The sequence below is a fragment of the Canis lupus genome, chromosome X, assembly GCF_048164855.1.
Source record: "Canis lupus baileyi chromosome X, mCanLup2.hap1, whole genome shotgun sequence".
NCBI lineage: Eukaryota > Metazoa > Chordata > Mammalia > Carnivora > Canidae > Canis > Canis lupus.
The window spans coordinates 105,249,571-105,274,957 of record NC_132876.1 but is presented as its reverse complement, the minus strand read 5'-3'; the positions used below and the strand labels follow the sequence as shown (position 1 = coordinate 105,274,957).

At 47.6% G+C, this 25,387-nt stretch overlaps 1 pseudogene; it reads right to left on the bottom strand.

The window, feature by feature from the left end:
• Positions 1–20,695: 20,695 nt before the first annotated feature.
• LOC140628563 (transcription factor SPT20 homolog pseudogene) lies at positions 20,696–25,045 on the bottom strand (annotated as a pseudogene).
• Between the last annotated feature and the right edge of the window lie 342 nt (positions 25,046–25,387).

Here is a 25,387-nt window from a genome sequence, read left to right as displayed (position 1 = left end):
ATCCTGGAGACCCGGGATCGAATCCCACATTGGGCTCCCTGCATGGAGCCTGCTTCTCCCTCTGCCTGTGTCTCTGTCTCTGTCTCTCTCTCTCTTTGTGCCTCTCATGAATAAATAAATAAATAAAATCTTTTTTTAAAAAAAGGAAAAAAGAAATTACCAGAAGCCTTGATACTTTGCCCCTTAGAGCCTAGAGACCAGCCAAGCCTGGGAAGGCATTGTCCCTGGCCCTGAGGGCAGCAGGTAAGAGCAGAGGTCCTAAAGGTTGTTTGGTGAAGCTGCTGTACAGTTAATAGCCAGCTACATCTCCACAAACAATTCTGTGTCATGCATTATTTTTTCCCTACTTTACAGTTGAGGAGACTGAAGTTCAGAGAGGTTACATAACTTTTCCAAGGCCACACCACTAGTAAGAAATGGCCCCAAGCAGAACTGTGTTTTTAAGTTTAAGATATAATTCTAAGCTCTGTAAAATGCAGTGGTTTTTAGTACATTCACAAAGGTGTGCAACCATCATCACTATCTCATTCCAAAATGTTTTCCTCACCTTAAAAAGGAACTCTCTACCCCTAAACAGTCACTCCCCATTCTCCCGTCTGCCCAGCCCTTGCCAACCACCAATCTGCTTTCTAGACACTTCATGCAAATGAAATCATGCAATGCGTAATCTTTTGCAACTGGCTTCTTTCACTTAGTGTAGTGTTTTCAGGGGTCACCCATGTTGTAGCATGTGTCAGTGCTTCATTCCTTTTTATGGCCGAATATCTGTTGTACCGACAGGACACAGTTCTTTTATCCACTAATTGATGCATGTTTGAATCATTTTCACTTTTTGGCTATTATTATCAACAATGCTGCTATGAACATTCATGTACAAATTTTTTTTTTTTTTCATGTACAAATTTTTGAGTGAGCACATGCTTTCAATTCTCTTGGGATACACCTAGGAGTGGGGTTGCTGGGTCCTACAAGAGCTTTATGTTTAACTTTTTGAGGACCTGCCAGATGGTTTTCCAAAGTGGGTGCACCATTTTACATTCTCACCAGTGATAGGTGAGTGTGCCAATTTCTTCACATTCTCCCAAGCACAACTGATTTTCAAACTCACTTACTTCTTCCTTCCTTAAACATGTATTTATTGTTTACTGTGTACCAGGCACCATGCCCAGCTCTGGGAGTTCAAAGTTAAATATGCCTCCTGCATCCATACTCTAGAACTCCTGAGGCCAGGGGAGACATGGCATATTTATTCTTTTTTTTTTTTGGCATATTTATTCTTGCACAAGGGTCCCTGCTGCATGCACTTTGCATGGTTGTCCCAGCCTCAAGTGTCACTTCTCACAAAATATAAAGATGAACTGTAAAATTCATGCTGACAACTTAAATTTTTTCTTTATTTAGAATGACGTTAAAGAGCAAATGACACCATGACATGTTAGAGAGAGAGAAAAAAAAGAAAAGAAAGAAGAAAGAAAGAAAGAAAGAAAGAAAGAAAGAAAGAAAGAAAGAAAGAAGAAAAGGAAGGTAGGCAGACATACTGTGGAAGAAAGGAAAAAGCTCTATACTTTAGCAGCTGTAACGGCACTCATTTGCTGCCTTTTGAACAAGGGGTTCCTCATTTTTGTTTTGCCCCGGCCCCCACAAACCCAGGCTCCATACCCGGCCAAGGCATGGAGTACTACAGCAGGAGCACTCTGCAGAATCATATGGCAAAGGGTATGGATCCAGGGAGGGGTGAAGAATTGAGCCCTCTGTGTCATTTGCCACAGCCTATGTCTGATGGCCTGGGAAATTATTTTGTGAGGACAGCAGGGAGTGGAGGCTCTCAAAATGCTCAAATCTGTAAGGTTTCTTCTTGAGCATGGCAAAGGATGACATCAGGTTCGGCAGGAACTGTTGGCCATATGTAGATTCTATTTTATGTTTATAAATGCAATCTAATTTGGAGCCAATTGTTTATCTCTGAACTTCAAACACAGGAAGGTCTTAGCTGGTCTTGCTCACTGCCGACATCCTTGAGACGGTTGTTTTGTTAAAGGAGACCATTCTGGTTGGAGAGTCGCTTGAGCAGTGAGGCAGGCTGGCTAGAGGCGACAGTAGAGGAAGTCAGAGAGAATGACTTCTTCCTTGTCCCATCACGTTGATAGTCTCTTCTTTATGTAAGACTTCCTTACTATTCTTTTTGTTTCCTAATTCAATTTCAATCATTTTTGTTGTAAATGGACTCAGAAATTTGGTGGGAGATGCAGACACATGCCCAAGGTAACTAAGCTAGTAACCAGAAGACCCAAGGCTAGAATCCGTATCTTCATAGCTTTCCTTTTATTTGGAGAGAATTGCACTGTATATTTATGGACTGTTAATCAGCTTTGCAAATATTTTGGGGCAAGGTGGGTTTTTTTAAAAGATTTTATTCATTCATGAGAATGAATGAATTTTAAAGATTTTTATTTATTCATGAGAGACACACAGAGAGAGGCAGAGACATAGGCAGAGGGAGAAGCAGGCTCCAGGACCTGGGACCAGGATCACAACCTGAGCCAAAGGTAGACGCTCAACCACTGAACCACCCAGGTGTCCCTGGGGCAATGTGTTTTTATTATTTTGGTCTTTTTTCCACTTCACTAAGATATAAACTTTTGTCCAGCCCAAAAAAGTTTAGTTTGCAAAAGAAACGTTATCATGGATTGTTTAAGACTTTGAAAAAGTTCTTCCTTAGCAATTCTATTAACCATTAGACAAGAAATTAGAGAAACAACCCCTCTGTCTGCTTAATTCAGCTCTTCACAAGCATTTCACTTAGGAATATGTGTTTCCAGCCCAGAAATGATTAGTAGATGGTTAAATTACAAGAGGAGGGAAAATTAACATTTTGAATGAAAGGGTATATAATGAGAGATTTTGAAGTGGAAGAAAATTGCTCACAAAGAGATAGGATTTTGAATGAGACAAACTGGTCTAGCTCTTTATGTGCATTACTAGTTTCAATCATTACATTTTGAGGTCCTTTTCAGTTCTGGCCAGTCTTAACCGGCTGAATGCTGCAGAGGTTTGCTGGAGTTACACTGCTAAAAATAGAGGTACAGGTATCCCCCGCTTTTCAAAAGTTTGTCTTACAACACTTCGCTTTTGTGAAAAGCCTACATTAATACCTGTTTTCCCTAACCACAAGAAATCTGAAGAGGATTTTTGCTTTAATGGAAAAAAGGTGGAATGTGAAACTAGGGTTCAGCATTTGTGTCACAGTGAGCCTGAAAGAGGCAGCTCACACCCTGAGTGGCAAGAGGGGCCCCACCAGGCTCCTTCCCTGGAAACTACACTTGGCATCAAGCTGCCAGAGCTTTGAACTGGGTCTGTTAGTATCTGTGCTTTATCTCGATTTATTTTGTGGATCTATCAATAAGATGTGTCCTAAGGTATCAGAAAAGCCTAATAGGTTATTTTTGGGGTCAGAGAATGCTCAAAAAATTTTCCATATAAATTAACAATAATTGCTTCCCCAATTTATGCCATTTTGGCTTACAAAAGGTTTAATAGGAATGCTCTACTTTTGGATAGTGGGGGAAATGTGTACGTTGTCCAGATAGTTTCCCAAGAAGGTGTGCAGCCAATTTGATGGTATAGAGGAAGGATAGAACTACTCTGTCTTCCTTCTCTCTTTTATTCCTTTTCTTATTATTGGGCCCAGAGTGCATCTGGTCTGTAGGGACATGTGCCTTTGCCTACAAGGACAGAAGGTTCTGTGGCCTGGGAGAGCCAGGCAGAACTCTGGCTAACTACTCAAAGAAGCTCTAAGGGGTCATGGGGATCCTCTAGGTAAAGCCAGGCAACCTGGTTAGGTGTATGGTTTTTCAACATATCAATATGAGACAGCCTCTTTGGAACTTGATCCTACTAATGTGGTGACCACAGAAATCATTGAAAATTCTCAGGGGCAAAATACTGGAATATTTTTCATTTATCCACTCATCTCTCACATATCAAGCAAATGCCTCACATCTGCTGGGCAGGAGACACCTATGGGAGCTGCCCAGTCATTCTGGCAAATCCACACACCTGGAAGGGTGAGGGGCTCGTGGGTGACCCTCAGCTCTGAGGATGGGCTGGGAGGTCAAGACTCTTCTCTTCTGGGCCTCTGATGGACCATTTTGAGGTGGATCTTCTACAGGCCCTCAGGTGGGCCCCGATGCGGATGAGCCACCCTTGCAGAAAAGGGATTACTTTCCCCAGTGAACTACCTGTCTGTGTGATGTGACCATGGGATCTGCATTTGGAGAGAATTAAAGCTGAGACTCAGCATTTCCATCTGTTCAGGAAAACTGGATAAGGGCAAGGGCATAACTGAAATGTACGTGCCATCAGAAGAGACTGGCAGACATACAGTAGAAGCAGCCTGTTCCAAACACATCCAAGTAGATTTCGCAGTATCTCCTGGTGCATCCATGAATGACCCTTGGTGACTGATGCTGCTGTTCAAGGGCAGAACACCCTAACTTGTGTGGACCTGGACTCTATAGGTTGACATCCTGCAAGGGCACTTGGGTGGCTCAGTGGTCAAGCATCTGCCTTCAGCTCAGGTTGCAATCCTGGGGTCCTGGGATTGAGTCCCACAGTGGGCTCCCCACAAGGAGCCTCCTTCTCCCTCTGCCTGTGTCTCTGCCTCTCTCTGTGTGTCTCTTATGAATAAATAAAACAAAAAACATCCTGCAGGCTGATTTAGTCTGTCCTTGGCCTAAAAGAGGGACGAGAGTGAAAAACAGCCCTGCTGGCAGCTTGGGCGTGATGTTCCCAGCTGATGATAAATAGCATTCACAGAAGATAATGTCCAGGGAAGGCCACTCTGTGACCACTTTGGGAACTAGACAGAGACAAGGCCTCTCCTCAACCAGGAAAATGATTAATGATCCCCCACCTCTGAGCAATGAGACTCACTGCTGCTCCTTTACCAACGACAGTTGTAGCCTTTTCTCAATTTTCCCACCTCTTAAATAAAAATGAGGTCACCTGATGACTATATTGCTTCCGCCTCTTGACAAGTAATTCAGAACATGTCCCCACTTCCTTAAACTCTCCTTAGAATCCCCCAATACTTGCCTAAATCCTGCAACAACCCCTCCCCACCCCTTCCTGCCATGCCCCATGGTTCCCAGAGTGGGCTCTTCCAAGCTGCAGCCAGAGACCTGCAGCGGCCTGGTCTTGACCGCAGGTGCGTTCCTCCTGGCGTTCCGTCGCTAGGCACCTGTGCCGGCTCCTCCGGTTCATTGCCAGCTGATTAGCCTTGGAAGCGATGCTAGGGTAAAGAAAGCAAATGTCACCATTTACAAATGTCTGCTGGTTTTTTTTTCTTCTCTCTCCTCTTTATCTGACATAAATCCCGTCCTTGCCTTTGTTACATGGAATTGATCTGTTCCGTGGCTCCTTTTGTATACATGCAAAATACTGTGCTGCAGTGCCCTTCTGTGCTTCTCTGCATCAGTTCCCACTGTCAGTTCAGACGGTTACTGAAAACATGGCAGCAACAGTGGGGTTTCCCTGTAGCTCCACATAGTGGATACCTTCCATTTCATAGCATGCAGCTCCTTCCAGTGCCCCTCCACTGTTTCTTCCGACATGGGCTCCAACTTTTGCTTAACTCTCTTCTCCTCTTTGCAGCCCACCAGAAAGCAGGCGGACAAAAAGAATCCCCAAACTCCAAAACGACATCCAAAAAGCCTCCAACTTGATTTGGCAGAGTGGTTTCCCTCCCACTCAAGCCTCTACCTTAGTACTTTGCTTCTTTGCAGACCTAAAGGCTCATTAATGAATGAGAAATGGAAACTAACCTGAATCCCCAATAATAGAATAGTTAAGTATAGTGCATTGGCTGTGTAGACTATCTTCCAGCTGTCAAAAGAGGCAATTAAGGCAATCTAGAAACAAGGAAAATTGTTTATGAAAAAAATATTTATGAAAATTAAGCATAATACAACAAATGGTGAATAGCGTGATTACAACTAGGTAGCAATCATCTGTGTGTAGCTCAGGGCACCTAAAAGGGGTACCATTCAGGATTTATACTAAGTGTGACGTGATGGCATGAGCAGTAGGCCTGTCCAGGCTCTATTAAATGAGGGACAGGGATCCCTGGGTGGCGCAGCGGTTTGGCGCCTGCCTTTGGCCCAGGGCGCGATCCTGGAGACCCGGGATCAAATCCCACGTCGGGCTCCCAGTGCATGGAGCCTGCTTCTCCCTCTGCCTGTGTCTCTGCCTCTCTCTCTCTCTCTCTCTCTGTGTGACTATCGTAAATTAAAAAATAAAAATAAAAAAAAATAAATAAATGAGGGACAGAGGAGTCTGATGGAGAGGATCAAGGCTTGGAACTACAATGAGGTGAGTGAGGCACCTGCACAAAATTTAACAGCGCAAACAAACTTCAGTAATCAAGACAAAAGTAATTTAATGTATATTTTCAAAAATCAGAATTAAGGCAAAAATATATAAATCTAGAGTGAGCACAGTATCAAAAATTTACCTGCTCTTGTTTGGCCCAGAGAGTGAGTGCCTCAACTGCCTCATCCTAGTCCCAGCCCTGATAAGGACAGTGACTAGCCATGTAGGGCCATTGGTCCTCTCCCACCATTAGGACTGAGCTGCATTGAGAATGAGGGCCACTCCTTACCCCTAAAGGAAGGAGAATCCAAATGCACACTTCGTTAGGGAGCGGTAGGTCAGCGGAAAGATGTTTCCATGTCGTGGAATGTCGACTTGACCTTCTAGGAGCTTGGGCCAGGACAAGAAGATCTAGCACATATAAGTGCCCCACCATGCAAATCTCCATAAAGAACTACTCTACTCAAATAACCTAGTTGAGTGACTCTTGGAGATTCTTTGAGTGTGAAATGGAGGCATGTCTATGAATCAGAAGCAGCAAAGGACATCACTATAGCAGCCTAGGGTCTCTAGGGGGTACCAATCTCCTTGTAGGAGCGGAGGCCGAAGGATTTACATTTGTGTGAAAATATGTGCAGAATACCGGAAACTAAGGAGCTGGAAGAGGGGCATTTGGAGATATTTCTGTATATTGTGCAGGTTGGCGGTGGGGGCTGATCTAGAGAGATACAGTCTTGTGATTGTTGTAAACCTCTTGAGCAGCCAGGCTGGGGTGGCCTGTGAAAAATCAGATTCTGTAGGCAGATAGGTAAGGGGTATGAAAACTTGTAAAGTTTTCTTAGTGCTTTAATGTGATCTTTTCAGTTAATAAAAGGGAAAATGAAGAAATATCACATCCACCAAGTTACCTATGTAAACTTTGGCACAGTAACCTGGACTTGAGCAAACTTAAATGACAATATCTCACATGATCATCTGAGCAGGTAATCTGTGAGGTCTTCTCAAGATCAAGGTCATAGCTTTCCTTATGGTGTTCTGACTAGAAAATGCTAGGTCAGGTTACCCTGAAGATAAAATGCCTGCAAGGATGAGGCCTAAAATAAACATTCTGCATTTAAATTTAAAACAAACTCAGAACAATAGCAAACTATGGCCAGTGATTCTAATGTGTAGTCAAGATTGAGAAAAACCTGTGAGGCCAGTGCTGTCCAACAGAACTTTCTGCAAGGATGGAAATGTGATACCCATGCTGCCTAATAGAGTGGCTCTGGAGCACTGAAATACAGCCAGTGCGACTGAATTTTTAATTTTGTTCAATTTTAAGCAATTATAGTTTAACTGTCAGTAACTGCATGTGGCTCGTGGTTCATGGCTTGTGGCTGCTGTATTAACAGTGCAGCTCTCCTTGCACTCATGTTCAAATTTTGGCTGATGTTGGGGCCACCTGAGGAACTTGGTAAAAACACAACGGTCCAGGCTGCATCCTGCTTTAGCAATCCCAAGACTCTGTGTTCTTTATTAGCTAACCAGGAGATTTTCTGCAGCAGCACTTGGCAGACTTATTGGTGATCTTGGCAAAATGCAGATTCGGATTCAGTAGGTCTGCGATGGGACCAGAGAGTCTGCATTTCTAACTGGCTGTCATTGGTGCCCATGCTGCTGGTCGGGGGACCACACTTTGGGTAGGATGGCTCTAGATCCTGATCTTATTTGTTTCTTCTTAAGATAAATTCCAGAGTGGATGCTGTTATCCATTTTTGAACATTTTTCTTTTTTCTTTTCTTTTCTTTTTTTTGTTTTTTTTTTTGAACATTTTTCTTAAATTGAGACATAATTGCTATATAACATGTTAAGTTTAAGGTGTACAATGTGTTGATTTGATACATTTATGTATTGCAGTGTGATGACCACCATAGCTTTAGCTAATACCTCTGTCATGTCATGTAATAATTATTTCTTTTTTGTAGTGAGAATATTTAAGATCGAATCTCTTAGCGATTTTGAAGTCTGTAATACAGTATTATTGACTACAGTCAATATGCTGTGCTTTCACTCTTCGGAACTTTTTCATCTCCTGGTTGCAAGTTTGTCCACTTTAATAATATCTCCCCAGCTCCCCCACCAGGGGGAAGAGGTGTCTGGGACACCAGCTCCTCTTTGACTTCCCTCCTCCTGTTAGAATCAGGCCAGCTACATTTCATCCCCCCACCCCAGTTTCCTACACAGTGAAAACACCAGGAACACCTGGAAGATTAGAAAGAGGTAGAAATCCAAGGTCGCAGTGGCATCCACTTCATGTCTGTATTTTGTGCAGTGCATTTTTTTCATAGTTTACTGGCTGTTCCAGAAAAGAAAGCCCTCCTCTCTCTCTCTGTTTCTTTATGTGTGTATGTGTGTGTGTTGAAAGGGACAGTCACTATGCTTAGTGAGAGTGTTGTTTGAAAAATAATCTAATTGCCACAGATGTCCATGTCTGAAAAATCAAAGCTCTGCACAGTTTATGGCACAGAAATGAGATTTGACCTGTATTTGTCATATTAACCAGTTATATTTCCTATAGATTTTACTAAAAAGTCCCTAAAATCATTGCTAGGACTTAACAATAAGTATAGATTCCCAATTAGTTAAAGAAGGGAAGAGGGGATTTTTAGTGGGTCAGAAACCTCACATTATCTTTTCTTAAAAAAGATTTATTTATTTATTGGAGACAGAGAGCACCAGCAGGGGCAGCAGCAGAGGGAGAGGGAGAAGCAGACTCCTCACTGAGCAGGGACCCTGATGCAGGGCTCCATCCCAGGATCTTGGGATCATGACCTGAGCCAAAGGCGGATGCTTAACTGACGGGGCTACCCAGGCACCCCAAAACATGACATTATCTTAACATGGACTGCCTTTTTAAGTCTCAGGAAGTTAAATAGATCTTTTGATGGGAAATCATGGGCACTCTCTTTTTATGTGGACATATCGGTATGTTGCACAGTGTCACCCATACACCAGATGGCTGCTCCTTTCTTAATGCCACTCCATTTAGATAAAAGAACCTAATTCTGCGCTGTGTTTCCATCACACTCTGCTACAAACTGCAGCTGCAGTTGTGTGGAAAGGCCGTGGTCTCCCCTAGCCACCCTGTGGGGAAGGGGCTATTGTCACCCAGGTCCTATCTTCTCTGACCCTGGAGCCAGCCATGGGTGGAGTCTGCCCAACCACTGTTGCTAGGGTCACCTTTACCTGTATATTGGCTGAGACTTCCAGAAATTACCATTGCCCACATTCCTGTTCTTCCTCTACTTCCTTGGTCATTCCTCAGGCTCCCATCTGAACTTTATCTCTTTCCAACCCAGAAACATTGGCACCCTTCCAGACTCAATCCTAGGCTCTCTTCTTTACATATTTAGCTGCTGTGTTGCTCAAGACATACCAGTTTTTTTTAAAGATTTTATTCATTTATTCATGGGAGACAGAGACAGAGAGGCAGAGACACAGGCAGAGGGAGAAGCAGGCTCCATGCAGGGAGCCCGATGTGGGACTCAATCTGGGACTCCAGGATCACGCCTTGAGCTGAAGGCAGACACTCAACCGCTGAGCCACTCAGGCGTCCCAACATACCAGTTTTTGACACTTGTTTTTTTTTCTTTTCTTTTCTTTTTTTGTTTTTTTTTTTGACACTTGTTTCTTGAACTGTGCCTTCAACTGTTCCACAATGTCCCTCTTCGGCCCTTGGAGATTCTTTCATTTCTTTCCCCCCATTTCCTTTTTTTTTTTTTAAGATTTATTTATTTATTCATGAGAGACATAGAGAGGCAGAGACATAGGCAGAGGGAGAAGCAGGCCCCTCGCAGGGAGCCTGATGTGGGACTTGATCCCAGATCCTGGGATCATGCCCTGAGCCAAAGGCAGACGCTCAACCACTGAGCCACCCGGGCACCTCTACTCCATCCTTTCCTTTTTTTTTTTTTTTCACTCCATCCTTTCCTGATAGTAATATTGTCATTTCTGGTTTTTATGGCATTGGCTTGCTATCTCGTATTTCTTATAAATGATTTTATGTTTGGGTTTGTTTTCATTTATTCTTAGACTCATTTTGACATTTCTGATCATTTGCATTTACTAAAATGATTGATATGCTTGATTTTATTGTTCCATGTTGTATTTATGTTGCATCATTTTACTTTTGATGGTTCTTTTCCTTTCCTTTTGCTTTTGCGAAGTTGCTGCCTGTTCTTTTTTGTCCTTGTTAATTTAGAAATGCCATTGCACTTTTCCATTCTTTTAATGGCAATTTATTCTCTGGTATTCTTTTTTTTTTTTATTCTCTGGTATTCTTAATTGGATATTTTTTTTTACCATTATTTGAAAACCAGACCCCTCAACTCTTTTCTCACCAAGACAGACCCCTCAACTCTTTTGTCACCAAGACAGGTTTTTTCCTTGCAACCCTACTCCAAGAAGATGAGATTGTTAGACTATTTTAACTTTCCTCCCCCCACTGGCCTTAGTTGACAAATTTCAAATGTTCTTTCTCCACCCTATCTCTATGTTTACCACATCAATGCCTAAGTGACCCCGAAATAGTTTAGTTCTAGATTATTATTAAAATTACCATTGCAGCAACTTCTTTTAAGAATCCTTACCAAAAAATCCTTATCTAGTACTCATATTACATATTCCAAGATGTTCATTTATGATTGATTTAGATGAAACCACATATTACTTATTCTCAGACATCTAATCATTATCCATTTAAACTTTAATACTTGAGGCCTCTGTTTTTGTTCATTCGTCATTTGTTCATTCGTCATTTGGTCTCAAATAGGTCATGTGGTTGTTAACATTTTTTAATTCTTAAAAAATGAAAAAAAAATTTCATTTACCTTTTTTTGTTGATGGACGAATGAAATTCTGGCTGTATATAGGGTTCTGGGATGGTAGTCCTGCACTCTTGAAAGTCTAGATATTATTTCAACATCTTCTGTCTTCTAGGACTTTGTATGTTGTATTAGAGAAGTCCAACACTCATCTTATTTTCTATTTGTAGAAAACTTACTCTTTCTGAGTGGAAATTTAAGATTTATCTTTTAGGGATGCCTGGGTGGCTCAGCAGTTGAACGTCTGCCTTTGACTCAGGGTGTGATCCTGGGATCCCGGGTTCGAGTACCACATCGGGTTTCTTGCATGGAGCCTGCCTGTCCCTCTGCCTGTGTCTCTGACTCTCTTTCTCTCTCATGAATAAATAAAATCTTCATTCATTCAAAAATAAATAAATTTTATTCATTCATTCATGAGAGAGAGAGAGAGAGAGAGGCAGAGACACAGGCAGAGGGAGAAGCAGGCTCCATGCAGGGAGCCCGATGCGGGACTCAATCCTGGGTCTCCAGGATCAGGCCCTGGGCTGAAGGCGGCTCTAAACTGCTGAGCCATCCGGGCTGCCCGAATAAATAAAATCTTTTTTTTTAAAGATTTTATTTATTTTATTAATGAGAGACACACACAGAGAGAGAGGGAGAGACCAGGCAGAGGGAGAAGCAGGCTCCATGCAGGGAGCCCGACGTGGGACTTGATCCTGGGACTCCAGGATCACGCTTCGGCCAATAAAATCTTTAAAAAAAAGATTTATCTTTTATTCTTGAGACTTAGAATTTCACCAAGGTATGCCTAAGTATGTATATCAGCTATTGCCAGAATGATGCTATGTAACTACCACAAAAATCTCATTGGCATTAAATTATAATTCTCGGTTACTCACACATCTACAAATCTAGGGTGGGCTTGACTCTGACATTCAGGTTGGGCTCAGGTCGGCTTGATGTATTTCTCATCCTCCTTGAATCAGGAGCGTCCCAAAGCATGCTCTCCTCCTGGCAGAAAGCAGAAGGGGAGGATGTGAAAATAAAGGAAGCTTCATTTAAAATGAGGTTGAGGGATCCCTGGGTGGTGCAGCGGTTTGGCGCCTGCCTTTGGCCCAGGGCGCGATCCTGGAGACCCGGGATCGAATCCCACATCGGGCTCCCGGTGCATGGAGCCTGCTTCTCCCTCTGCCTGTGTCTCTGCCTCTCTCTCTCTCTCTGTGACTATCATGAATAAATAAATAAAAATCTTTAAAAAAATAAAAAAAAAATAAAAAAAAATAAAATGAGGTTGAGAGGCCCTGAAGGGGGAGCTCTGGGCACGCCTGACTGGCTCAGCTGTGGTGTGTAATTCTTGATCGCAGGGGGGGTTGTGAGTTTGAGCCCCAAACTCACATGATTACTTAAAATCATTTTTTTAAAATGATCCTTAAAAAAATAAAGGGAGAGCTCTCATGCATGTACCATCCATTACAGCCTGCATAACCAGCAGCAAGAAGGAAGGTAGGAATTACCTTGACTAGGGAAGACATTTTGCACACAGGGTTTTCATCTTTTGCTTTAACCAAAGAGAAGTAAGTTCCCTTCCTGTCTCAGCAACAGCACTAACCAGGGCTTGTAGCCAATGAGAAATCACCACAACCTGAAACTCTTGTTCTCCAGGGAACTTCTGTTTAAAACAGCCCTCCCCACTTCCTCTTAAAACCTAATAAAAGGGATGCCTGGCTCAGTCTGAAGAGCATGTGACTCCTGATCTTGGGGTTGTGGGTTTGAGCCCCAAGTTGGGTGTAGAGATCCCTTAAATAAATAAACTTAAGAAAAATTCCAACCACCATAAAAAAAAAAAAAAAACTAAGAAAAGCTGACCTTCCCTTCATCTCCTTGGGCTTACCTAGGGTTCACCATGGCTTGTATGTTTGGGTTTGTTTTCATTTTTTCTTAGACTCATTTTGGCTTGTATGTTCCAAAGTGCAATTGTTCTGTTATTCCTCAATAAACTAATTTGGCTAGTAAAATAACTGGTTTTTCATTTTTGAGGTTGACAATGGTGAACCCACTGTGCAGGTAAAATTCAGGCTTCTGCTTGTATTATGTCCATTGACCCAAGTGAAGCACAACCAACCCTAAGTCAGGAGCTCGGAAGTATAATCTGCTCCTCTGTGTTAGGTGAAAGGGAGGGAACTGGTACTTGTTTGCACAGGTAGTTAATCAGCTATAATTTGTAGATTACCTACTATGATTCTCATGGAACCTACTGGAAACTTGGTGTACTTTTTCAGCCTGCAAACTTGGGCCTTTGTTTTGTTCAAGGAAATTTTCATTTATTTGCCTAATTATACTTCTCCTCCAGCAGTTCCCTCTCCTTATTGATGGCCTATTTTTGCTTGTTATGTCTCCTAGATCTGTCCTCCACCAAGACTCTTAGTTTTTCCCTATAAGCTCCACATTTTTTGCATTTTGAGATATTATACTTTGAGATATTTCTTCTTACTAATTCTAGCTCCAAGAGTAGCCATCCTCTTCTTTAATTCATCTGATGTATATATTTTTTTAAAAACTATGTTTGTTTTTTTAAAAATATTTTATTTATTTGAGAGATAGCAAGAGAGAGAATGAGCAGGAAGGACAGGGAGAAGCAGGCTCCCCACTGAGCAGGGAGCCCGACATGGGGCTTGATCCCAGCACTCTGGGATCATGCTCTGAGCCGAAGGCAGATACTTAATCAACCTAGCCACTCAGGTGCCCCGTATCTTTTTTTTTTTTTAAGATTTTATTTATTTATTTATTTATTTATTTATTTATTTATTTATTTATTTATTATTTATTTATCTATCTATCTATCTATCTATCTATTTATCTATCTATCTATTTATTTAGAGAGCGAGCGAGAATGAGTGGAGGCAGAGGGAGAGAGAGAATCTCAAACAGACTCCAGGCTCAGAGCAGAGCCCCATGTGGGGCTCCATCCCAGGACCCTGAGATCATGACCTGAGCCGAAATCAAGAGTTGAATGCTTAACTGATCGAGCCACCCAGGCATCCCCATCTGATGTTTCCTTAAGTTTGAAACCACAGCATCCAATTTCAGAGAGTTTGTACGTGTGGGAAGAGGTGTGCATGTATAGGATGACCAACTTACCCTGGTTTGCCGAGCACTGTCCTGGCTTTAGCACCGAAAGGGTCACATCCCTGGAACACTCAGTCCCAGGCAAACTGGGACAGTTGATCACCCTGATACTATACGTGAATCTCTTTAAATCCTAGTTTTATTTTTTTAATCGTTATCTGTCTTCTGTAGCAATTCTGTTTTTGCTGGGTGTCTGTCCTGTTTGATCTTTCTCCTCTGGCTGCTGGGAACTCTAAGATGTCTGGTTATTTTTCTTTATCTACTGTATTAAGACCATTTGGGTCTCGCCTGTCATATACCAGAGCTTGAAACAAATTCAGCTACTAGCTTTATTGGGAAAGAGAAAAACTTACAAGGCCAGGATAGCAAGAGAAGAGAAGGCATGGATCCCTTTCCTCCCATCATCCAGCAGAGGAGAGTACCAGTGCCACCATATTTTCCTAGATACACAGTGTGGGTTCACGTTCCAATAGAGGGACCTGCATCATTATTGCTCTTCTTTAGAACAAGCATGAGAAAACAATCTTATCAAGGAAGGGATACACAAACTGCTTGGGTGCCATGCAGTCTGGAGCTAGACACTAGATATTTAAAGGAGTTGTCTCAGAATTTAAGCCATCAGCACCTGAGGTCTGCTGGGAGACACTTTTCCTGGGTTTCCCTTGTTTCTGCACATTTTGTGAACAGAGGCACTGACAGCTTTTATTCTGAGATAACTTTCCAAGGAAATTTGTGTAATGAACAGCCTTAGGAGACAGAGATTGTGTCTCCATATGGAGCCAAAGAAAAATTTGTTGACTGGTATCATAATGTCTCCCTTTAGGGCAAAAATTGGGCAGGTTTGCTTGCAGCTCTCTTTAAGATCCTGGTATTTCCTAAGCTTGGTTCCTCCCCTATGACACACCTCCACTGCATGTGCAGCATCCACTTGGGCCTGTCTCCGAGTTGCCCCAGTGGGACGTGGCGGGGCAAGAGAACCAACGCAAACATGAAGCACATGCTGCCTGTCGTGCTACGGGTAATAAAATCCTTTGCCTTTGACCCAATGTTCTTGTGATTTCTGCCAGCATCTAAGAGATTAAAGCAGACTCACTTGTTGGTTTGCAGGCAGGGGAAGTCTCGTACCCTTCCCAGTTCTCACCAGAGCCTGTTTTGGTGACATGCTGCCCCATCAGAAATCCTTCAGTGGAAGCTTCCTCCACCCTGCTCCCAGCAAACCAGAATGAGGTCACTTTGGGATAATTATGCTCATTTCACTATAGCAGATAACTGGCAACTCCAGGGTGGTAGATCATCTTTGACCTTTATGTGGAGAAAGTCCCACTGTACGATAAGGTCATCTTCTAAGTATGATTTATAAGTATTTTTAAAAAGATTTCATTCATTTGAGAGAGAGTGCATGAGCAGGGCAGGGAGTGGGGAAGGACAGAGGGAGAGGGAAAAGCAGATGTCCCACTGAGTAGGGAGCCCCACGTGGGGTTCGATCCCAGGACCCTGAGATCAGGATCTGAGCCAAAGGCAGATATTTAACCAACTGAGCCACCCAGGCACCCCTGATTTATGAGTATTTTTCTATGAAAATAGCTTTATAAACAGCGGTTATATCTAGCCCTAGTTATTCCCAGTCTGACCCTGTAAATTTATTAAGCAGCTCCAGCTTAATGGTTAAGATTATGGGTTCTGGAACCAGGCTATCTAGATTCAAATCTTGGCTCCTCCCTTAGCTAGATTAGTTACAGTATCCTCTCAGCTGTCTCACTTGAAAATGGAGTTTACAACACTAACCACCAATAGGGTCATTTTGAGGATTAAATGAATAATGCATGTCTTGTAAGCAGCTCCTTGGTGGGCTGCTGTGATAATCATTAAATAATCTGGCCGCTATGTACAATTTAAGCAAGCTTGATCATCACCTGTTGTCTTGCTTTTATGAGATAGAGTAAAATTAGCCTTGCTCTGCCCACTCCATTCTCCCAGGTGAGAAGGCCAGGCCTGGGGAGAGAGGTCTGCAGTTCTCCAGCCCGCCTGGGACTAGAAGAATGTTCCTACTACCAGGGAGCAGTATTATGAAACTTGCTTGGCCCACATCTAAATTACATTTTCTAACATATTAGTGTCACTTTCAAAGAGAATATATTGATGTCCAACAGTCTGACTCTGAATCTCTTTCAGTTGGTTCCAACCTATGGCAGAGATGGCACCAACACATAGTTAAATGATAGGCTGTAATCTGTCACTTCATCTGTACGTCTTGGGGTCTCTCCAAACATATGCTGAGCCCACTGTGGATGGGTCTTTGTCTTGTCCTCAGTGAGGCAGCTGAGAGGGCAGTGTGAGAAAGGACATGGTCTCTTACCCCAAAGGCTTAGGTCCAAATCTGGGCTGATACTTGATAGGTAGGTGACCTTTAGCTCCCAATGCCTTGTTTCCTCATCAATAACTGTACCTTCCTTAGACAGTCCTTGCAAGGACTGAGTGGGAAGAAATCCTGAATTTTATAGCCTACGTGTTTCTCAAGATACAATTAAAACAGCTAAGTAGGGCAGGCCCGGTGGCTCAGCGGTTTAGCGCCACCTGCAGCCGGGGGTGTGATCCTGGAGACCTTGGATCGAGTCCCATGTCAGGCTCCCTGTGTGGAGCCTGCTTCTCCCTCTGCCTGTGTCTCTGCCTCTCTCTCTCTCTGTGTCTCTCATGAATAAATAAATAAAATCTTTAAAAAAAAATGAAAGCATTAAAAAATAAAACAGCTAAGTACATTTATCCTGTAGATGAAATACTGAAGTTCTGCAGATGAAGGATTATTTTATGGAAAAAGATATATACTTGAAACACTACTGAGATTGTCAAGGACGTCCTCATCCTTAGTAGTGAGAAGAAACTCGGCTTCCACTAATGAATGGGTGGCCGGGATGCTATTTCAGGAGGCAGCACACAACAAAACCAAAGACAGGACTGGTATCGGTTGGAAGGTGGGAGAAGTGGGAACAGGACCCTGGAGACACCCTATCTAGCAAGGCCCCTAACATGTTCAGTTACCTGTAGGAAAACAAAAGTTTCTTAGGAGAAGTGAATGTTCCTAAGATTTTCTCAAAATAGAAATTGAGAATGGGATGAAATATTTTTATTTTAACTTATCATTTATGAGGTAAGTACACATTATCTGTGCAGATACACATCTCTGGACTTCAGGGGCGGGGGAGGGGCAATACATTTCTATCTGGAAACTTACCTCTACCAAGTTGTGGTCTGTGTTCTACTCGTGATAGGGTGACAAGGCACTAAAATCTCGAGCCTTCTGTTCCCCAATCTATTTATTATGTACTCATCTTTGCATATGTACCCTGCATTGTTTTATTGAGGCTTTATTTACTGGGAATGTAGCGTAAATTGCTAAAGGATGAAATGACATGAGTTATAAATAAAACCAGATTCTAAAGAGCCATTTTTCTTTACTTTGGTATCTGTATTCTCATCCCAGCTGAGGCCTAACACATTACCAGGTATGTGAGAAGTCCTCCGTACACAGGTGAGTGAATAAATATACTGTGGGATTTTACATCAAGGGTGCTTACCCCTTCCTATTCATCCGTGTGGCAGTGGCATCAAATTACCAATACTGATGGGATGATTAAAAGGAAATGACCATATACCACAATGGTAATGTCACACAAAGCTGAATTTATTTACTGGCCTGGGAAGGAAGCGCCACATGACTCAAGGCCAAGTTCACCTATGTCTCCCTGTAGCATAACTGAACCCTAAACAACATAGATTTACGTCTCTCAAGTCCATTATATGCATATTTTTTCGAGAAATACCGTAGACTACGGTACATGTATTCTGTCCTCCTAATAATTTGCATGATATTTTGTTATCTCTAACATAGTTTATTGTAAGAACACAGCATATACTACCAATAATAAACAAAACGCATGTCAGTCGAGTGTTTGCATGATCGGCAAAGCTTCTGGTCAGCAGTAGGCTATGAGGAGTTAACTTTTTGGTTAGGCAAGAGATACAGACTTTTTGACCTCGTGGGGACTCGGCGCCCCTAACCCCCACACTGTTCAAGGGTCACCAGTACCGAGAGGGCAAAAGGAAAGAACTACATCAAATCAGGTGAGATTCGCAGTGCAGGTGTCCGGTTGATTCCTCTTACCGAGCGGTCATTACACTGGCTCACTCGTGAAAAGTGCAGGCACATGCACAACGATGTCCGGGACGGGTTACCTAAGGGCCCTAGCAGGCTCAGCGTCACGCACGTGGCAGAGCTGACTCATTTCTTGAAGTTGGTCGAAATCCCCCCTTACCGGGGCTGGGACAGCAGGCCCAGGACAGTCGGGGTTGATCAAGCAGGAAGCACCAGTTCCCTGCCTCTTTGTTCATCTCTTTTGGGCTGCCAGGCAACACCTCCCTTTTCTCCTAGGGCAAAAGGCAGGCAGCATGCATGTGTACATAGAAAAACACATTATCTGGCGACAGGGTGCCCCTTAGAAAACCGTAATGGAATGAAATATGAGAAGCTCTCAAAAAACTACATGTACACCAACGCTCCTAGCCAACGGTACTCACAATGGCCAAGAGGTGGAAGCAACCTACACGTCCACCAATGAACAACGGGTAGACACAATGTGCTATATGCACGCCAGGGAACGTTCTTCGGCCCGACTAGAACGAACAAAGCCCGATACGCGTTACACCACAGGCGAACCTCAAACACCTTATGCCCAGTGAGACAGGCCAGGCAAGGAAGGTCACGTGCCATCTGATGCCATCATCAGCAAATATCTACAACAGGGAAGTCCACAGACACAGGAAGCAAACTGGTGTTTCCGGGGCTGGGGGAGGGGAGGATGGGCAGCCAGGGCTTCCTGGCTCCAGAGCTTTCTTTGGGGTGACGAAACTGTTCTGGAACTGGAGCTGGCGGTCCCAGAGCGCTGGAAGCATAGTCAATGCCACTCAGCTGTACGCCTGAAACCGGTTACTCGGCGCTTAGGTGAACTACACCTCCAAAAAAAGAAAGGGGAAACAGCAAGAACTTCAGGGATATCTTGAGCCCCACTGAGACAAGCAAGCGGGGACAGACAGACACGGGGGAGCCGGGGCTGCTGAACAACTGATGGCCACCAGGAAGAGACAGGGAGAAAGAAACACGGGTGGAAGGGAATAAAGGGGAAAGGAGAGAAAATGAGTGGGAGGAAAGGGAGGTGGGCGGGGGTGACTGGGTGACGGGCACTGAGGGGGGCACTTGATGGGATGAGCACTGAGTGTTATGCTGTATGTTGGCAAACTGAACTCCAATAAAAAAAATATTAAAAAAAGAGAGAAAGAAACGGGTGGATTCCGCTTCGGAACCTGACAGAGAGGTTGCCGACACTTGAAGAGCAAATAAAGCAAGCTCATTTTCGAACGCTTAGCTGTTTAGCGCCCGCAAATAACCTGCAGTTCTAAAGCAAGTCAACGACTGTACAGGGAGGAAGCGAGACATCCCACAAGTGCCTTTTCAAGGCCAGCTTGCACCTGGAGGAGAGGGGCTGAGCTCTGCGGGGCCTGAGGGGGCGCGGGGACTGGGGGGCACTGATGCTAAAGCAGCAGCCCGGGGCCACCACCAAGCAGGGCGCCCCTGAGCCACGCTGCCCATTGGGAGGTCTCCCACATCCTCCACACAGGCCTGACAAGCACATCACCTCTCGGTGGGCGTCACCTCTTCTCTCAAAACGCCTTTGTAAAAACTGCAGTGACCACACCGTGCACAGACCTTTTAGAGCACACGCCAAGGCCATTCCTCTCAAAGCTGTCTCTGGTATTTAATAGGTCACTTCAGCACAGACTATGCACAGGGAAACCATGTTTAGAAAGCTACGACCTTGGCGTCCCACGCGACAACGTGGGCGAACCTTGAGGACGTCCCTTACTGGCTGCGCGGAGTGAGCCAGTCACCAAAGGACACGGCTGCCCCGCGATGCCGCTTCACCCAGGTACCCGAGGCGGTCCAGCTGCGGGAACCAGAACGGAGCACGGTGGGTGCCCGGGCTGCGGAGAGGGGGAAATGGGGAAATGGGGAGCTGCTGCTCCGCGGGGATAGAGTTTCGCTTTCGCAAGAGGAGAACCATTCCAGAGGTCCTTCACGCAACGACGTGAATCCAGTCAGCATCGCTGAACCGCACACTCAAAAAACGCTGAAGCCCGTACACTTCAGGTCAGGGTTTGTAACACATCTAAAAGTTTTCAGATAAAAAAAAAAAAATACCAGGTTTAAATGACTGCTAGTTGTCGTTTTATCATTTTCGAGAAATTATAGGCTTTAGGACTTTATTTTTTTTTTAAGATTTATTTATTTATTTAGGATAGACAGAGAGAGAGAGAGAGAGGGGCAGAGACACAGGAGGAGGGAGAAGCAGGCTCCACGCCAGGAGCCCGGCGTGGGACTCGATCCCGGGACTCCAGGATCGCGCCCTGGGCCAAAGGCAGGCGCTAAACCGCTGAGCCACCCGGGGATCCTCAGCTTTAGGACTTTAGACTGAACCTAGTGTGGAGCTGAGGACACCGCAGAACATTCTCCTAAAGAGAACTCAGTCTACAGCTACAACAACAAAGCAACACAATCCCAGGTTCTTAAATCGCTGCCTTGTTTCTACATAACGCTCATGAGGTTGTGCTTCCGTAGAGTTTAGACATCTCACCGTAAAATACCGATACCTTATGGAAAACAAAAACACCAAAACCACCCAACGTGAAGTCAAAAATCGGGAGGTCACCTGGGTGGATGCTCTGGTGCTTTTATTTATTTATTTTTTTTATAAATTTTTATTTATTTATGATAGTCACACAGAGAGAGAGAGGCAGAGACACAGGCAGAGGGAGAAGCAGGCTCCATGCACCGGGAGCCCGACGTGGGATTTGATCCCGGGTCTCCAGGATCGCACCCTGGGCCAAAGGCAGGCGCCAAACCGCTGAGCCACCCAGGGATCCCGCTCTGGTGCTTTTAAAATAGACAGAAAATAATGCAAGACTCAGAACTGGGGAGGGGAAGGCGGGTCTCTGGTCATTTTACCTTTGGACTGGCTTGCGGCCTGCTGGCCCTGAGGTGGCCCAGGCATCTGGGCTGCTACCATGGTCACAGCTGCAGGGCCCTGCAAGATTCTCAGCTGTTGTACCTGCTTCCGGAGCTGAGGCTAGGGCTGGGGCTGAGGCTGGGGGTGAGACTGGGAGTCAGACCGGGGCTGGGGGTGATACTGGGGCTGGGGCTGAGGCTGGGGCTGGGGCTAGGGCTGACCCTGGGGCTGGGGCTGGGGCTGGGGCTGGGACTGAGGCTGGGGCTGGGGCAAGGGCTGACACTGAGGCTGGGGCTGGGGCTGGGGCTGGGGCTGGGGCGAGGGCTGACACTGAGGCTGGGGCTGAGGCTGGGGCTGGGGCTGGGACTAGGGCTGAGGCTGCAGCTGGGGCCCTGCAAGATTCTCAGTTGTTGTACCTGCTTCTGGGGCTGGGGCTGGGGGTGATGCTGAGGCTGGGGCTGGGGCTGGGACTGAGGCTGGGGCTGGGGCTGGGGCTGGGGCTGGGGGGTGAGACTGGGGCCGGGGCTTCAGCTGGGGCTGACCCCGGGGCGGGGGCTGGCGCTGGCGCTGGCGCTGGGGCTGGGGCTGCGACGACGACGCAGGGGACAGCTGCAGTGCCTGCAGAGGACGAGGCTGGCTCTGCCCGGGTGTTCTCTGGCTCTCTGCAGAGCCGAGCTGTGCCAGCGCCGACACCGCTGCCTGGGGCTGCGGCAAACTGCCTTCTGCACCGAACTTCACGAGCACGGCTGGCTGAGCAGAAGAGGCCGCTCTTGGACTCGCCGCACCTTGCGCACTTGACCCCTGTGGCACTGGCTGCGGAGGGCCGGGAGTGAGGGCTTGCTGGAGTCGGTCCTGGGGAATCAGCTGATAGACCTTCTGCTCTGGCTGCTGCCCGGCGTTCAGAAGGAGCGAATCTTGCCGAAGCTCCAGGAGAGTCACTGGCCTGAGGCCTGAAGCGCTTTTTAAGAAAAACTGAACGCGGACCGGCGGCGCAGAGGACACTGCCTCTGGTGGCCGAGCTCCCGAGGGCGCGCTGCTGGGCTTACTTGCCGCAGGAGCCGCGGAGCCGGCGGTAGAGCCCTGCCTGGGGCTGCAGGCCCCCGCCACAGCCTGGGCTCGGCCGCCAGGGCCCGCCGCTTGGACGACGACGCTGCGGCCGGCGGACGTGGCCGTGACCGGGGTGGCCGGGCTGCTCTGGGAGGAGCTGGCGGGGGACAGGGTGGTCGTGGGCAGCCTGCTAACTCCAGCGTCCTGAGTCACAGAGGATTTCTGGGACTTGACCGTGACCGGGGTGGCCGTGGTTCTTGATGAGGAGCCGGCGGTGGGCAAAGCGCCTGCAGGAAACATGCTGACTCGAATCAGTTCCACAGCGGACTTCTGGGACTTGGCCGAGGCCGGGGTGGCCGGGGTGGCCGGGGTGGCCGGGGGCCTCTGTGAGGAGCTGGCGGCGGCCAGGGCGGCTGCAGAGAGCGCGCGAACTCGGATCGCTTCCCCAGGCGGCGGCTGGGACTTGGCCGAGACCCGGGCGGCCGGGGGCCTCTGTGAGGAGCTGGCGGCGGCCGGGGCGGCCGCGGGAAGCGCGCGAACTCGGATCGCGTCCCCAGGCGGCGGCGGCGGGGAGTCGGCCTCCCCAGAGGGCCGCTGGGAGTTGGCCGAGGCCGAGGCCGAGGCCCCGGCCCAGGCCGAGACCGGGGCGGCCAGGGCGGCCGCGGGAAGCGCGCGAACTCGGATCGCTTCCCCGGGCGGCGGCTGGGAGTCGGCAGGGACCCTGGGCGCCAGGGTCCCCTGCGAGGAGCTGCCGGTGGACAGGGCGGCTGCGGGAAGCGGGCTAACTCCAGGCAGGCCCACGGAGGGTTTCTGGGAAAGACTGGGTGGCGCCGGAGCAGGAGCGGGAGGTGGCGACTGAAGGAAGCTGCTGGCCTCCTCCCCTGGAGGAAAACTGTCACCTGGCCAGCTCTCTCCTGAGCTCCAGGGAAGTCTGATGCGCAGAGGTGGGTGTCTGACGCCCTTCCCCAGGACTGGAGACCAAACCGACACCGCCGTCGTCGTCGTCGTCGTCGGCTGTTGCGCTGGTTTCCCGGGAGGAGGCCCGCCGGGGCCGGCTGAGCCGCTGGGGCCGGGTGACCACGCGGTGGCCGGGCCCCGGGCCGTCTGCTGGCCCACCGCCTCCGGCCGAACGACTAGCCTCCCGGCGTCAGCCTTGGACTCGGGCGGGACACGGTTCGGACGGCCATCTGTGGCCGAGCGCGGAGGAGACGTCGGTCGCTCACGGCCGGCTCTGTGCCAGGGCCTTCTCTGTCCACAGAAAGGTGGGTTGCTCGGCGGCTGCGTGGAGGCCGGCTCCGTTGTCTGAGGCTCACGGCCGCCTTCATAGCCAAACACACCATCGTCTCTTACCTCGGGGGCTGGCCAGACCCCTGCAGGGGAGACGTGGCATCTGGCCGGCCTCTTCCCTCTGGCGTATTTCTGCACATCCACTTCAGAAGGGACGGCCAAGTCACAGGGCCTCCGTTTCCACAGATCCACACAGCTCCCTGCTTTAGAAATCTTGAGGTCGTACCGCTGCCCGGCTTGGCTTTGTCTGCTTTTTTTGCAAGAGGCCCATAGTCCCAGCTCGGGAGGAGGTGGGCATTGAGACAGCTCCTGCTGGCGAGTCAGAGAGGGTGCGGAATACCTCCTGAAGCTCCTTTTCATCGGGCGAGTGTTCATCTTCTGCTTGTTATAGAGCAGCCTGTTTGCAGCGCAGGCTACTGACAGAGAAGGGTCAAGACACAGGGGTTCGGCGGTGGCCAAGATCAGCTGGCTCTCAAGCAACAGTTTCTCTTCCTCGGTCCACTGCTGGCCGTCGCTGGTTATGGACTGCATGTCGCAGGCTAAGGTCTGCATCGTGGGGCGCAGGAGAACGTGCCTGGTCTGGTAGCCGGCAGGCTCCCCGTGGCTGCACTGCCTGTAGTCCCGTACCTGTGCTATGACACACCCACAGTGGAAAATGTTAACCTGAGATTGTTCCAGGAGATCCACCAGGGCAGGAGGCAACTCTTCAGCATCCAGGTATTCGAGCAGCTCGCCTTCCTCGTAAGGCAGCCGAATGGTCTCCGAGCAGGAGCCCTGCTTCCCCTCCAGCATCAGCGAATATCCCTCCCCTCCTGGGTGTAGGTTGACCACTAAACACGCCAACGACTCTCTCCTAACCAGCTTCTCTAACAAGTTCGCGTTGCTTCTCAGTTCCTCCGTAGCCTCGGGCTCTTTCCCACACTCTTCCACGTAGATGTCATAAAGCTTTTCAAACAGAGAGGCTGCCCCACTCGACGAGCATTTCCTTTTAGGAGGCCTCTGCTGGGCACTCGCGATGACATAGTCCGCACGGTCCAGAGCTCGTTCTACGGCCTGTTGCATCGTGCTGCAAAAGGGGCCCTACAAAGTAGAGAAAACGCAAGCGCCTTGAGGACTCTACTTCCATCTCTCACGTCTCGCAAGCGCCGCAGCTGCACAGCGGGAGCCACCAGCCTGACTTGCAAATGGTCGGCCAGAAGCCCGCCCCACGAAAGCACCACGCAACGCAACGTACCTGGGATTCGGGGAAACAGCTACACGTGTTGGAGCCACCAGGGCGCCGCCTCTGGAGTCGCTGGGGGCTGGGCCGGAAGTGGATGGGAGCCCCCCGCCCCCCTCCCGGGCTCAGTGCCCCTGCCTCCGCCCCCCTCCCCGCCCCCACCGGAGCATCTGCTTGTGCGCACGTGCGCTCTCTGCAGGCCACGGGCGGGCGGGCGGGCTGCAGGCCTAGCCCTCCAGGCCTAGGCCTCCTCCTATTGTGGCCTCCGCCTGCAGGCCACGAGGCCCACCGCCCGCACCTCCACCTCCGCGGCAGGGCCAGACCCTTGCTTTACACTTAACGCCCAAGGCACGCAACCGATCCGAGGAATACGCACTCCCCCCCCCGCCCCCCCCCACACACACCCCGTAAGGTCCCGGTCCACGCCAATTTGCGCAGGA